This window comes from Manis pentadactyla, chromosome 3, assembly GCF_030020395.1.
Source record: "Manis pentadactyla isolate mManPen7 chromosome 3, mManPen7.hap1, whole genome shotgun sequence".
Lineage (NCBI taxonomy): Eukaryota > Metazoa > Chordata > Mammalia > Pholidota > Manidae > Manis > Manis pentadactyla.
Window position 1 is genome coordinate 57,564,181 of NC_080021.1, and position 16,721 is coordinate 57,580,901.

Below are 16,721 nucleotides of genomic sequence, written 5' to 3' on the forward strand. Positions count from 1 at the left end.
GGAGAGAATTTACACTGCCTCTCTTTGTTGAAAGTGGACACTCAGCAAAGGTGATCTTTACACTTTCCCTGCCTTCCCTGAAGGTTAACTCTCCCGTGCCATTTACTTCACTTCTCTCCTGGCGCTGACATCTGGGAGGCTCTTCCACCACGTGGGCAGGGGCCCCATGAGATGGGGTGCAGGGTGGGGCACTCTCGTCTGGCTGGCCGCTGGAGACTCTGACATGGCAGGTCATAGAGGGACCATCACCTTGCATGTTGTCAACTTTACTATTTCTCTTTGGTCTTCGTAGCATTGTTTTGTTTTCCATTTCTTTCTAAGAAATAGCTTCTCTCTTTTCCTTTTTAAACTTTACTAAAAAACAAATGCATTGGTTTCCCTGAGTGAATACTTCCCCTGAGACTGGTTATTGCATAATGCCTTCCCTGCCGATGCTTTTTACCCCATTTAGCACGCTTTAACATGCCTTCGCAGATCCACAGTCAACAACACAACTTGAGAGTTGAGGTTACATTCCTCAAACTTGAATCATACTTCCTCTAGAGGAAGTGGTCTTTATAAGTGATACAGTTTTATGTTAACCATAAGAAACCATGCTAACAAAAACATAGCATGTTTCAAGATGAAGACATAAAATAATGTGGCTAAATATTTTACAACAATAGTTGTACAGTTCTGTACAATATGTCCCAGCCATCTTTGTTCTGACAGGACTATCATATTCTTGAGGCTTACAACCATTTTTGTTTTTGTTTTAATCCGTGGTGCCTTGCAGAACTCAAAAGGTCCATGTTTGAGGTACGTGGTGCTAACTCATAGTTACCATCAGTGTCTATGAGCAGGAAGTGGAAGGAATCCTTGAGTGAAAAAGCAGCATGGGCATAATTAATTAATCAATCATTGAGAGCACATGTGATTGACACCATCATTTTTACTTTCCTACATATATAAAATTTGGGATGATATACAGGTCTGTGACTATTTTAAGAGCAATTCTTAACTGTTGTTTATCTATATTCTTTCTTTATAGCAATAAAGTACTGAAGTTGGTTAAATAATTGCTTGTCAGATGCTTTCTTTATTGCTCAGAACTTTAACGAGTAAATGAAAAGGTAATCATTTTATTCTTAGTCATTGCAGTTTTCCTCCAGTTCAGAGTTTTGAAATTGTTTCCTCTTGTGTTTCTTTTCCAGAAAACACAAGATTGTTTTCGTATTTCAGCAATTGGGTGCAACTTCCAAGCTGCAAAAGAGTGACTTCAAGGTATTCATTTATCTGGCTTATTCTATATTCTCAGTTATTCAAGCTTGCTTTTAGCTTAACTTTGTACAGGCGTCAGTGGTTTATTTGGGGACTCTGCATGGAAGGACGGCAGCTTTGAAGCTGAAAAATCTCAGCAGTATTTGCTAGTCCAATTTTGTGTTGAGCACCATGGGTTTGTGCCACAGAGACTGAGACACCCAGCAGCCATGCCTTCTACATTATGGCATTTCCCTTTGGTGACAGGCACAGCCCTAGCTCTGCCCTGTAATGCCTGTGGGAAATGGGGCACAATGCCTACCATCTCAATCTCTTTCCTTATCTTTGACATGGGAATAATAATAGGATACCCTCCGATAATTGATGGACAGATTAATGGACTAACATGATTCTCATCACTACCACCATCAAAAACAACAACAAAAATCTAAGAGGCTGCATTTACTGTTATCACTAGTGATCTCATGTGTGCTGATAATAAAGTCATATCAAAATTCCTTAATGCCCGCTGGTCATCCTTGAATAGAGCCCAACCCAGAAAAACATCTAACCTCAATGAACAAGTTAACACGAAGACTCTCTATATTTGATTTTAGCAAGCGTTTACTGCATAGTTACCAATTTTCATAATCCTGGACTTTGAAATGCTATGTCCACCCATTTAAAAAGATTTACAACCTCAAGCATTGTGCTCTGATTGACCCCTATCCTTTGTACATCATTACTCAATTCCTCTGTGAGCTTAAAAGAAAGGAGTACCTATGGCCTGAATGTTGCCAATCTCTTCATGGAAGGAATCTTGTTAAATAGACCACTGTCTTAATTGAATTTTTCCTTCAACTTATTGAGAGAAATTCTCTCTTGTCTGAGTAACCCTTCTCTCTTAGGAAAGCAAGGAGCTCTATCCGGGTCATTTGGTTTCCCCTCTGAGGTCTTTTAAAATATAACTGCAAATCCTGGAAAACAGCTTACCTTTTGTTAACTCACTTAGTCTAAAGAATTAAGAGCTTTGATTATCCAGTCTGCAAAAATGTCTTCCTCTGATCTCCCAACATTGGACAAGAATCTCCATTCAAGGATTAAATACTGTTTTCTCTAAAGCCCTTCCATTTCCAGTAGAACTGCTTGCCTTATACATTTTTTATTTGAGGGCCTGAAATGCAGGGCATTTTCTAGATAGGGTGAATTAAGATTTAACCCAAAAATCTATGTTAGAATAGTTCTCAGATGTTTCTGTGGTGGAATCACAGAATTCTTGAGCTTCTGGAAAGCACTGTTTTATGTACTGCTTTTTTGTATGTGACTGATTGCTTTAATTATACTATGAGGATATATTTCTGCCTTTTTAAAATTAAACACAAATTTCCAGTGTGCTCTCTGATAAACTGCTGACCCCACTGTTTTGGTTATCTTCATTTGTATATCCCAATTAGCCCTCAGAATTACTATGTGTGCAGTGAACTGTCTTCCCCTGCCCCCCCTCTTTCATCCTTTCCTTACAACTGATTGCTTCTCCTGGAATCAATATTTCAGTTAAAGGAAGGCACCACTGTCAACCCATAACTCAAGTCAGAAATCTCCACCCTCACATTCTCTCGCCTTCTGCAATCAGTTCATACCAGATCCTGGATTTAAGATGATATACGAAAGTTCCTAGGATGGTGACTGGCACTTGGTGAGGCCAAATATTAACCGCCAGCCATCAACAAATGTTCATTGTAAATACCTTGCTGATCTTCCTCTCATTTGCTCCCCACTGTCACTATGTTAGTTCAGGCCTTAACTCTGCACCTGTGTCTTGCTGGGGGCAACATAGCTCTCTTCCAACAAACTGTCCCCACTCTAGGCACCCTGCTCCCAAATGTGATTGGGATTTGTAATGTGACTTCCTGCTCAGTGACCTCTGTGGGCCCTTGTAACCTTGAGAGCAGATGGGAATACCTTGATGTGGCCCTCCATAATGGATGGGCTCTCTGTGCCTCTCCCATGCACTGCCTGCCTCCCCTGCTTTGCAGTCTGTTTCATTAGGACTGAAGTTCTTTGGATGTTGCAACACACGGTGTCCTTTCAGGCACACATGCCTTTGCACATATTGTTCTCACTTCTGAGAATGCCCTTGCCCCCTTTTTTCTTGATAAATTCCAGCGCATCCTTCAGGATCCACCTCAATTCCCATCTCCTCTGAGAAGCCCTCCCTAATTCCCCCATATAGCTAGGCTCCCACAATTCTTCAGTTGTATCTCTGATCATACCGTATTTAATTATCCTCTTATATTTCTGACTTTCCTATAGATACTGAACTTCCTATAGATTCAGATCTCATTATTTTTGTAACTGCAACATCTAATGAATTCCTTGCACATAGTAACACAGAGTGGGTGCTCTAATTTTTTTTTTAATGAGTGTATCTCTGAAACTGTAATAAAAAAATAAGAGAGTATTTGTATAATCTCAAGTAGTGCTTTCCTCTGACCAAATATAAGCATTTTTCTCACAATAATGTTTTGCTTCTATTTTACTTTTAGTATTGATGCATTAAAGAAGAGTCACCAAAACAATTTATGTCCCTTCTCCTCTCCAGCTGATAACAGTGGAAGGCAGAAGCCACATACTTGTAGAACCTGTAACTGTATATCATTTCTGCCTTGGAAGTAGATTCAGCCAATATCCTCATCGACTTTGGTAATGATAGTTACTTTTATGATGTTTTACTTTGGAATTCAGCATTTAAATGACTCCAACCCATTTTCAGGCTTCCAATGTGCCTTTGTCTTGGAAGTGTGTTTCAAATGTCCAGAGTTGTTCTTTCCACTTATCAAAAAGACAAGCAATGAGAACAGCCAGGATCAGCAACTATCTGGTGAGATAGGAGCCCCTAATCCAAATCAAGAGATGATTGTGTTTCTTGAGTGGCTGCAGTTAACACAGTTAGTGATGAATTGCATCTTTGAGGAGCTAGAGAAAGATAATGAGATTCATTTTTAATTCCACCCAGTTCTGAGCAAGAAAGCAAAAGCCTGGGCTTTCTGGAGTGTCTTTGTAATAAAAAATTACCACAGACCTCTCAGAACTTTTAACAACCATCTCCACTGTGAAAAATAGGCTTAGGTTATAAGGTGATTGCAGAGCTAAGGAAAATGATGACTTCGGCCAGCTTTTGTCTCTCATTTGATCTTTGGCTCACAAAGATGAGGTTAATTTCAGCATAAGCGATTAACTTCATTTTTTAAATCAGTCCATTTTAATAGCAACCTGCTTGTGCCCTGAACAATGCCCAAGAGCAGGAAGGAGTTGAATGTAAATATGCGTTATGATGTAAATCTCAACTGTCTCTAAGCCAGTAGTTAGCAAAATACTTTGCCATTAATCTAATTAATCTTTTTTTCTATCTTTCCCTACATTTATTATGTGTGTGTTTTCTGAATTATAAAAGCAATATACATCACTACAGAAAATTGGAAAATACAAAACTCCCAGGAAAGAAAAAAGCTTCCCTATGAGAAGAGAACCATTACTTAAAGAGAACCATTGTCAACATCTTGGTTGGTCTTACTGACATCAGCCTTGTAGAATTTTCTCCAAACATAAGTACTTTTCAAACTCTTACTATGAAAAATTTTGCACACACAAAAGAATCAATAATATATTCAGAATCATATACTCACCATATATATTCACAAATTATCAAGATTTTGCCCTCATTTGTTCATCTGTCTTATTTTTCTCTTTTCTTCCTCTTTTATTTGGATGTATCCACTAATACTTTTTAAAGGAGAAGGGGAATCCTGATGTACCAAAGATTGTGAAAGGCAAGTATGCCTGCCAATTTCACATACCCTCACTTACCTTTTATTAGGAAGCAAAAAGGTATGGTTTTACACTTAATATTGTATTATACTTTGGAGATGAGTAGCCCTAAAGTTCAAGTCTATCACATGCTAGATGGATATTGATTTTTTCTTTTAAATCAATGTTTCCCTAGAGCATAGTTTTATTTATTCATAAAGTGAAGATGCTGTCTGACAGGAGTTGCAGCAGTGTAAATCTGTGGTGCAGGCTTAATACAAAGAGCTTTTGTAAGATTCAGGAATCAATGATGCCAGAGGGTTACTTCATAAGCCTGAAAAAGTGCATTTGCTGTGCTTCCAAGTATAAAGGGAAAGTTTAGCATATGGTGAAGTTTCATGCCATTCCTCTGTTTTCTGCACCACTTTTCAAATGGGCCTAAGTGAAGCAGAACTAAAGTTGGAACATTATGCTGCATAGAATCAAAGCTTCCTCAGTGATCCCTTGTTGACACCAAATCTGTCAATTTACTCTCAAAAGATGTGCTGACCCTCTTGATTGAACCCTGTAATTCTGCCTCTAGTACAAGGAACCCAGAGGGTGGGCTTTTCTACCCAAGGGGCAGATACTTCCTTCACTTTGGAACACTTTTGTGTACTTGATGGTATTCTAAGAATATATAGCAGCTCTCTGCATAACTAGGCTATGTGAGCTCTGTAATTTTAAAAATACTTGCTTTTTAAAAATATGTGTGCATTTGTTTTTTTTCTTTTAAAAGTCAACATATAAAAATTAACTTAAAGAAAATATGTCCCAGATATTTCCTCAACCTTAACTGATTTTTCTAGTGATTAAAAAATGTATTTAATGGCTACAATGTCACTATCTGGAGTTTTAAATATCAATTTTCTATTAGCTCTCTGATCTTAGCATTGTAGAACTGGCTGGATGGTCAGATGACCTCGACACCAGCTTCATTATTTACTTCTGGCTGCTGTGTGGCCCAAGGCACATTCCTGAATTTCCGTAGGACTAGGGTTTTTGTTTATATGGTAGTTCTGTTTTGTTCATTTAAATAAAGATAAGTGAGGGTATGTGAAATAGGCATTCACTTGACTTCCTTAGTCTTCCATAAATCAGGACTTTTTCTTTTTTTTCCTTTTAAAAGTAACTAGTTGATATTTTTAAAAAAGAAAAACAAAAGAGAAAAGAGGGATGGATGAAGTGAGGATTATTTCTTCATGAAGAATAACGTTTCTTCCAGTTTTAAATGTCTTGATTTTCTGTGAGAAGAAATCAGGTGATTAGCTCAGCCAGTTTCCTTAGAAACTTCAGAGCCATTGAGGGCAGACCTTGACTTTTGAGACTGGGATCTTCAGCACCTGCTCCAGGGAGCAGCTGGGTGCTCCAGCCAGGCCATGGCTCCCAGGGGCCCCATTCCTCACAGGGACATGGAGAGGTCTCCAAGATACTGTGCCTTTGCGTCTCAGCCTTTTCCTCTCTCTGGTAGCAACAATGAGAGCCTCTTCCCAGGAGGGTTCCAGGCACTGGGAGGGAAAGAAGAGCAAAGCATTCACTATGGTCACTACTCACTGCTGGTCATACTTGCTCTCCTTTGCCACACGGCTGTAGGCATTGACACAGTCTGGTGGCATGTCGTTGTTTTAGAGCTTTTCCTGTTAAGCTCTAAGAACATTGCTGTTCATTTGCTGAATGGATGTCTTACTTGGCAACAGTGAGAAGATTCTAAGAGCTGCTTTTGGAGTATTGAGGCTGTGAGTTTGGCTTCTGCAGAAACCTTAATTGCCTCCTGTGAAGGGCACACTACAGGACCTGTTCAAAGGAGGGAGCTGGCTGTTGGGCTAACCATGAAATTAAGATTATTAGTTATATTTCCTAAATAGCTTTTGCTAAGTCCTCAAAGTCTTCTTAACATTCCTTGAAAGTACCAGCTTCAAGTTCTTTAATACTTTTCATACCTTCTGCTCTATCTTTTCAAAGTAATTAACCATGCACTCACTCCTCCAGGAAGCCGATTCAGAAAGTCATTCTCCCTGACCCTGTGATGGTTCCTTTAGAGGTCATGCGAGCTCACCAAACCAACCTGGCCATCCATGGAGTGACAGGTGTCACAGCTAGATGGCCCTACAACCAAATAATTAACACAGGATGATTTTGAATGGTAGATTTCTGGGAGCAACCGTAGTTTCTTGGAATTTTGATATGTCACTTGGTTGTGCTGAGGCCCTTCCTTCTCTGTGTGCCCCACGCACCTCTGCAGGCATCAGGCAAGTCATTCTGATGGCTTGTCTGTGGTGTCTTTAACTATAAAGAGTCAGAAAACAGGGCAGAGGGGAATAAAAGAAAGAAACTTTTCCTATAACTTCATGTAGGGGAAAACCGAAAGGTTGAGAATTCTGTGAAAATGTTTCCCAAGGGGAGACAGACAGAAAACAGAAATTTGGGTTGCAAACTCAGGTTTGCCATTTCATTAACACAGTCTTTGCTATCGCTCAGCAAATGCCCCCTAGCACAAAGACATGCTGCCAAATATTAATACTCACAATGTATTTTTCCACATTGGAATAGATGTAGTTTATAAAATGTGTATATACAATCAAAGGTATTGTTAGGCAATTATTAAGCCAAACAGGCTATATTTGCAGAGGACAAGGGATGTTAAATTTTTACTTGAGTGTGTTCTTAAGCCTCTGCTAAAGAAAGAGCCCATTTACTTTAACTGGAGACAAGTTTGCCTCCTGAGTGTAGGAGAGTGTGGTGTACGCTGCAAATAGCAACTCAGAATTGCTGCAAACTGGTAACTATGTAGATGAGTGTGGGTGACTTTATTGATAACGGAGGCAGTGTTAGTTGAGTTTTAGTGAGTGACAGGATTGAATAATTGTTGCATGGTTTCAAATTGCTTTGTCTTACAGTCTCTTTACATAATTTGACAAATATTCTAATACTGGTAAATGGGCCTCAAACACACAAAAAATGATGAAAACTACTCAATTATGAGACTAAATCACCTCTCTCCAATTGCCATCTGAGGCCCTTTCCCATCAAAGACAGTTTTTATAGGTTGAAAGAATAGAGGATGGTTCTGTTGTCATTCAGCTCTCAGTTTAAAATATTACTTCCTCAAAAAGGACTTCCCCAAGCAGCCATGGCTCAGGAACCCCTCAAGACACTCTATCATTTCTTTCCTTTTTCCTTTTTAGTATATGTTCCTTGTCTGGTACTTGAGTGTTAATTAGTCCTTTGTTAGTCTTACCTACAGGAAGTAAGCTCAGACATCATCTGTTCTGTTCACTTATATCCTCAGTGCCTAGAACAGTGCCTGGCATTTTGTAAGCACTCAAATGTTCCTTCTGTTCAGCTACTTTCTTTTCTGGATCTTCCCCTTTTGCTCATCTTTGAGGCCATTTCATCATCACTGTCTGGAATCAGGCTTTACTGTCACTTCCCCTGCTGTGGAATCCATGGTACTTTACACTTTGCATTTCTGACATTAACCAGCAGTTACTTCCTGGTTGTGGATCTGATAGGCATGATGATAACATATCTACTATGTGTTAGCATGATAGGCATTTGAGACATGTGAGTGAGATCAAATTTTCCAACCACAAGATAACTTACAAAAGACTTTGAGAGAGAAACACACAATATCTGAGAATGATCTGTACACTGGTGTTAACACTAAAGGTCAGTCAGATGCATGTCCTGCTCTGATGGTAGACTCAAGGAACAGTCTAGTATGGCTTTCTTTTTTGGTACTGTTATTTAACTATGAATAACTCTTTCAGAAGGAAAGCATTTTTCTTTTAGAAACACTCCACCTCTCTTCCCCCAACTCCAGCCCAGAAGTCTGAGTCTCATGTTATTATGTCTAGGAATATAGTTACTAGATTTTTTGCTAATGGCTGTATTTTGCATGATAATGAATCCAGTCTTTTCTACATGTCTGCTTCATTTATGCAAAACAGATATAAATTGGAAGATGTATGAATCAAACTACTCTTTCAGGGAGCTGGGAAGTTGCTATAGAACCAGAATACAGTTTTTGGGCCCTCTTGGACCATGAAGTGTTAGTTCTGTGGTCATCAATCAGAGATAATGTTTATTGGACAGTTTCAGGTAAACAGAAAACATGTTCTAAATTTCAGTGCCTTAGCTACTTCTTCCTAATTTAGGAAGGTCAAATCATTTTTGGCCATCACTTACATTTTGAAGTAGTGACCTCTTAGACATACATTAGTAGCCTGAAAGTATTAATGACAGTCCTGCTCACTGATTTTCAATAATATGGAAAAGGTATTCCAAGGTGGCCCTGGTTATTAACAGAGAAAATAAAGAAAATTATATTAATGTTGTGTGTGTACGTATTTGCATCAAAAGCCTTTTGTAAATGCTGTAGAGTCTCTCAAAATCTAATCCTTGAGAGAAATTAATTTTGTTCTGAAAATAGATAACTTCTCTAGGAGATGCTAAAATCTTTCATTTATAAGAGATGCATTATAGCTATGAATGGAATAGTGGGAATTCTCAGTTCTTACTTTAATTTTGCCATGATTTGAATAAAAAAATAATCAACCTGTAAGATAAACATTTTGGTACTGCTATGTTATTTGCCCTGTTAGAGTTAACTCTACAGGTTAATTTAAAGATAAGGTAACACTAACTAATAGTCAGGAATGCTCATCTCTTGGGGTATTTATTGATTTTTGCCTTTGAGCTTTATAAAAAAGTGTCTCAAATCCCTAAGGACACTGAACGGCTTAGAAATTCTAAGCTAAGGGTAAGTTTTCTTGGTTAAGTGGCAGGAAAAAACTTGGCTTCTTACTAATGGACACAATTTTTTTGAGTTTGGACCTAGTGCCAGTGTTCTAGCACAGAAACACAGTATTTACTTGTTTAATATAGACTAATAATCTAGTCCTTTATTTCTTTCAAAAGTAGGAAGTTAAAAAAAGTACTTAGGCTTTTTAAGTAAGATAAATGTGCTTTGGGAGGCCTGTTTGCCAATCCTGGCTTAGCTTTAGAGAACTGATAGACTCCTTCTGGAATTTAATGGCAATTCTAGACTGTTTCTCTGAGGAAGGTCACATGCACAGAAAACTTTGCATATCATTGCCAGTAGTTTATAGAGCCTCCCAAAGCTGGCCAAGGACCCTTTGGTATCTCTTTATAGGACCCCGGGTAAAGGAACCCTGACTTATACTTTGAATTTAGGGATTATGCTTAATTTTCTTGTGCTGTAAAAACTGGTCTTTTAATCCTTTGCATTAACATAGCACCCAAGGCATATTTGAATATTTTGCTGAGATTTAATTAAACAAACATTTATTTAGTCCTTTTGCAATGAATTATATATTTAAGATGTTGACAGTTATTAAAGAAATAGTTACAAAGAATAATTATAGAAATAAGCAGATGCATTTTTAAACGATATGAATGTTGTTTGCCTTTATGTAACCATATCATTGTATTTTCTCTTTCTGTGCCTTCCTTGGCTTTCCTTAAAATTTAAGTACTTAATCCATTTCATGGGTAGGGATAATTCATCCCAGGGTTCATATGCTTCTGGAAAAATTAAAAGCCAACTTTAGTTCCATTTTAGCAACAATTGGTCACTAAATAATTTAAACAATAATTGTGTATGTTTCATGTGATTATTTGGCAAAGAGTATCACTGGTAAAACAGAATATGAAAGTTTGTTATTTTTACTTATAATTTAAATTCATTTTTGTTTTGAGGTTAATGGCTCTTCTTGTACTTCTTACTACCAGATATGTAAGTCCCTATGCCGGTCACTGTTGCACATATCAAGAAAAAGGTACAAATAATGCCAGTCCAATCAGTCAAGGAGTTCCTCATCTAGCAGAAGGGACAAAATGAACTGTTAACAGTGGTTACCACCCTAAGAGAGTGGCAAAACCTTGCCAAGAGAAATGGAGCATAGGGGATCAGGGAATTGTGCAGAGGAGGGAGGATTTGAGCTGGACTTTAGTGGACCAATGGGAGAGGGTTGGCTAGAGGTGTTTTTGTGGAAGCTCATTTTTTTTCTGAACCCTAGTCCTAGTTTCTGCCAAGACTAAATGCTTGTTAAAACACATGGACCCAAAATAGGGATTTGTAGATTCTTACAGCAAGTTGGAACACCAGCAGCACAAAAGAAAGAAATCATCCTTCTGGAACTATGTATGTACTATAGGAGTAAGCCAAACTTTACTAGGAACACTTGGTAAAAATACAACAAAAATGCCGGGCAAGTGGTAATGAAAGCTAACACCTAGCACCCCTTGCTCAGGGAGAAGGCAGCCTGAAAATTAACAATGTAATTGATTTGGGGGACTTTTCAAGCTAACATTAGAAATTCAGTGAAGGTAAGTGTCCAGACAAGACTGAGCTTAAGTCATCTTTGGGTCATTAGTCTGTTAGCCTCAATCAGGATTATAGTAATAATAATAATAATAATAATGACCACCACTTACTGGGTTCTTTCTACACACCAAGCACACTGATAAATGGCTTCACTCTCTCTCATCTAATCCTCACCATGACCTTCTGCAGTGTGGGTTTGACTAAGAGTGGGGGGTCCAGGGCTGGACTCAGACCCCTCCCACCACTTACTAGCTGCATCACTTAGGCATGTTTTTAATCTAGGCCTCAGTATCCTCATAAAAGGGGGAAATGATAGTGCCTGATTCTAAGGATTGTTTGTAAATATGAATATATTCTTTAGCACCATGCCCAGTGCTAGCTGACATTATCATTATCCTCATTTTGCAGTCAAGGGGACTGAGGGTCAAAGGTTAAATAGTTTGCCTAATTTCACACGCAGTATGAACCAGAGGTAGGATTTGGAACCATCTATCTGAGTGCAAATTGTGTATATAGTATATATCCTACTGAACTGAAAAGGAAGTCAGAATTACATGGTTTCAAATTTAATATCATACTCATTTGCCTTACATTTGTTCTTCCTGGGTGATCTCCATTCCCAGGGCTTCACTTGTCATCTGACTCCAGGGTTGGCAAACTATGACCTACAGTCCTAATACATTCTGGCATGTTTTTGTAAATAAAAGGTTTATTGGAACATAGGCACACTAATTCTTTTTATTTTTTATTTTTTTTATTTTTTTATTGAAGGGTAGTTGACACACAGTATTACATTAGTTTCAGGTGTACAACACAGTGATTCAACATTTATAAACATGATAATTCTAGGTACCAGCTATCACCATACCAAGTTGTTACAATATTTTGACTATATTCCTTATGCTATACATTACATCCCGGTTACTTATTTATTTTACAATTGGAAGTGTGTTTATATATATATATATATATATATATATATATATATTGTGAGGGCATCTCTCATATTTATTGATCAAATAGTTGTTAACAACAATAAAATTCTGTATAGGGGGGTCAATACTCAATGCACAATCATTAATCCACCCCAAGCCTAATTTTCGTCAGTCTCCAATCTTCTGATGCATAACGAACAAGTTCTTACATGGAGAACAAATTCTTACATAGTGAATAAGTTACATGGTGAACATTACAAGGGCAGTCATCACAGAAGCTTTCGGTTTTGTTCATGCATTATGAACTATAAACAGTCAGTTCAAATATAAATATTCATTTGATTTTTAAACTTGATTTATATGTGGATACCACATTTCTCTCTTTATTATTATTATTTTTAATAAAATGCTGAAGTGGTAGGTAGATACGAGATAAAGGTAGAAAACAGAGTTTAGGGCACACTAATTCTTTAGCTGTTGTTTTTGGCTGCTTTTCTGCTGCCATGGATTTCTTTACCTCCATGCCTCACATCCACCATAAAAATCAACATTTACCAAACTAAGCTCTTCCTGTGTTTATATCCCACCCCAGTCAAGTGTTCCTGCTGAGTTTCCTATTCCACTTAATGGCACCACCATATGCTATGCCAAAGGGTGCTTCTCTCCTTTCTATTACTCATGCCTCATCTGTCACCAGGGTCAGCCCATTGCCCACCCAAAATATATCAGTGCCTTGAAGACAGTATTCTAGGTTGCTAAGTAACTAACACTTACCATTCTTATATTCTCAGGCCCCACTGGCATAGAGACCAGAAATTCTTTTTTACCGTTCCTTAGAAGTTGCCATAAAGTATATTCAGTGAGAAATAACTACTGATATATCTCCATCAAATTAACCATAAAGAGAGGGATCATTTCTCAACTTCAGACACTGTCTCACAAGTAGGAATTCAGGAAGCTAGGAAGTCAGAATGATGTAAAATTGTGCCTTTATTATGTGGATACATGGAAGAGAACATGACTGATTTATTGAGTTGTCAACTTTAAAACTGTTCATCATTGGTGTTTCAAAATTAAATTTCTGTTCTTTATTCAGAGCTTCTTTGGCTGGGGTGTGGGGAGTTAAAGCTCTAATGTAACATTACCATTTCTTCTGATTCATCCAAAGAATATATTCAGATAACAAATGCATTCCCATCCTCATCAGTATTACTTGAATATTATTTTAAAGCTTTTGATATTATTAACTCTGCATTCTATTTTATGAACTTAAAATTATACTATAGTAACTATTAAGGAGCATAAAATAGCATAGTAAAAATATATAAACTTTGATATACAAAAGGATTAGTGGGGATAATAAATATCCACTCAGTTCTTAGCATTTTTATCTTGGCATTTGTTTTATCCAGCAAATATTTTTATAGTATTTTAATTTCAATTTCTCTCTCTGAAAAATTATGCAGAAGCAGCTCTTGCTGTCAAGAACAACAAAGATGTTTATAGCATTTAAGTCAAAAGCAGAAGTCATAAATTAATTCTAATCCTCTGAGCAAAGACATTAGCCTTTGTGTAACATAAGGATTTGGGCTTCTTCACACAAAATAATCCCAAGAATAACAGTTCCCATGCTCAAAAGTGATTTTAGAGATTAATATTTTCTTTAGCTAATGATTATGTAATACATAAATAAGCTTCTCTACTTCCTGAAATTTTAATTATCTGTAGACTTCCAAAGCTATATTGTGATCAGATGTGTAAAGAAGTGATGGAGCTCAATTACGGCCAAATTAAGGGTGATTTTCCATTCTGATTTAGAGAAAAATGCCACCTACCATCAGATTTCAAAATAGCTGAAATACTCAGAGAAAAAAAGGTATGCGATTAAAGACATGAAGCTCAGTCTCGTCTCTGCGCCCTTGGTCTGCGAGCTCTTGCAGCAGAGGCAGCTGCTCGGCTGCTCCTGCTCTTGCCCGGTTCCACTGGCTGTGGCGGGGGGCCCCTCAGCAGACCTCCCACCTAAGCTGCAGGGTGACACACAACGTCTTGCTGCAGGGTCTCCCAGAAAAGTCTCCCATTTAAGTCTTAGTGAATAGGTTTTAGCATGTCGATAGGCCATCATTTATCTTTTTCTAAGAACTAAGCAGTTTGTGGCAGAACAAAGCAATAGAGCTTCTGAAAGAAGTGGGGCTCGAATAGAGAATGTGGAGCCTTAGGTGAATCCCTTGACTCCTCTTCCTATTTAAAGTGGGGATAACAATCCTTACCTTATAAATGTTGTGAAGGACAGGAATAATTTTGCAAAGCACCTGGCAGGTGGTGGGTGCTCAGTAAATTATGGTGGTAATGGTTGTGGATGTTATAATGTTGCCACCAACAGTCACCACCGTATTTGTGGCATTCAGCTCACCCATCAGACAGCTCTGCTCGGTGTTCTGATGGCCTGTGACTCATAGGTGCTCCAGCTAGCCAAATGAGGCAAGAGTTATCTCAATCTTGATAACTAAGTGGCTCTGTTCCAATCTTATATTTTCTATTATATGGGATCGTGACGTTATGTCATTGAGAAAAATGTGCAAAAGTCATCATGCAAATATTCATAACAGCACATTTTTTAAAAAAATGAGTATTTGGTAACTGCCTGCCACAACAAGGAGGATGTGACTAAGGATATAAATAATACAGTATTTTATATATTTTTAAATTACATATGCAGGCTGTTTTGAAAATGGAAATGTGAATTTGACATAATATCTAAAACCTGTGTATAACAGTATTTCTTCACTGATGGTAGCTTTTAAGTGTTTCCATAAAATTAAAGATCAAAGGAAACAATAAAAGTCAGAAAGCAATAAATAGGTTTTTAATGTTCATTGGCTTCTTTGTTTTCCACAAAGTTTAACTTTACAAAAATGTTAATAAAAATTGTTATGACCTATTTGTCTTAAGAATGTAATAACCTTCATGTACTCATGCTAGTGAGAAAGTCATTCAGTCTTCCTAATAACAGGCTTGAAGATAAACTTTTGGAATAAATTCTTTTGTAAATTAGACTTCTTTTGCTGTTTTTTCTTTTTTTTCTCCTGGGTTGTCAAAATCTTGCATACACATGACAAACCAAAGAAGGTGGGAAGGTTGAACAGAAGATTAAGGTTTTTAACTAATCCAATACAAATAGAGGAATGCATAACTAGATGTATCATAATATAGTAATTTATGTGGCAATTTGGGACTTAATGGTTTTAAAAAGCTTAAGTAGTTTTTAAAGAGCACCTGACAGTGATTTATATAAATTAGGGTTTCTCTGTGTTCTTATTTTTCTATTTCCTCTTACTGCGTGTAACAGGGACTAACTCTAATATATAGCGCTCATCTTCATCAGAGCAATGCCACAGGCACAGATAATTAACCCGGGCATGGCATACAGTGAGCATCAGTTACCTATCCCAGCATTCAAATAAGAGCAGAGACAGCTTATAGACTGACACTGAAGTATACACTACACAAGAAATAACGTTGCATTTATTGAGACTTTTTAAAAGAAATATGTAGACTATCTCCAGAAATGTTTAAGACAAATATAAAGTTAACAATCCTATGGAGAAAGAAAGTGGTGGAAGGAGATGGACAACTGAAATGCACTTTGTCACTCTTCTTGTTCAATTCCAGAAGACTGATAACACTTGGAGGCGTGAGGTGCTGAGTCTGTGTTTCATTTGTGATGAGCACATGTCTACTGTGTTCTGCCCTCTTATCAGCAAGAGTGTGAGGCTATGATTGTAGAGTAATTCACTAGCCTATTAACTCAGTCACCTACATTTCTCCTTTCATTGTCTTATTGGGCTTCTCTACATCATGCTTGCTTGTCTTCTCTGTTTTCCTGCTCGAAAGAAAACCTGCCTTAAATCCAAATGAATTTACTACTAATTAATTAATTAATGGGCAAAAATAGATTTAAAAAAACAATGTGGGTGCCATTCCTTTTCATTACAGGACTAGACATGTGTCGGTCTCTCATGTTTATGACATATTTTATGTTATTTTATAGGCCATCTCATATTAAAATTGTGGCTCACATTAAAACAGAGCATTCCTGGGACCTCAGATCCCTATGATTTTAGATATATGAAACTCAAAACAGAATCCCCCAAAGTGTCTTCTCCAGCAACATTCTCATCACTGTTCCTGTGAATGTTTTTATCTGTTTCAGTGGATAAATTCTGACATTTTCATACATGAATGAGGTAGACTAATTTATGTTATTAAATTCTCATTCATTCGATAGAAGATTAAATGCTTCATTGAAAAATGCCAAAGGATATTTTTAATTTGGAGTCTCAATTTTAATTGAG

General features: G+C 37.4%; 1 protein-coding gene across 6 annotated transcripts in view; it reads left to right on the forward strand.

Moving 5' to 3' along the window:
- The window catches only part of PAG1 (phosphoprotein membrane anchor with glycosphingolipid microdomains 1), a 136,446-nt gene that overhangs the window by 43,041 nt on the left and 76,684 nt on the right, over window positions 1-16,721 (forward strand). For 4 of the 6 annotated variants that reach the window (XM_057497935.1, XM_057497940.1, XM_057497937.1 and 1 more), the window contains one exon: window positions 1,194-1,263. The exons of 1 other annotated variant lie outside the window; for it this stretch is intronic. The gene's annotated coding sequence lies outside the window, so the exon portion shown is untranslated. Of the gene's footprint in view, window positions 1-1,193; window positions 1,264-3,785; window positions 3,943-16,721 lie in introns of all 6 variants that reach the window. One more of the 6 variants, XM_057497938.1, reaches the window with a different exon arrangement.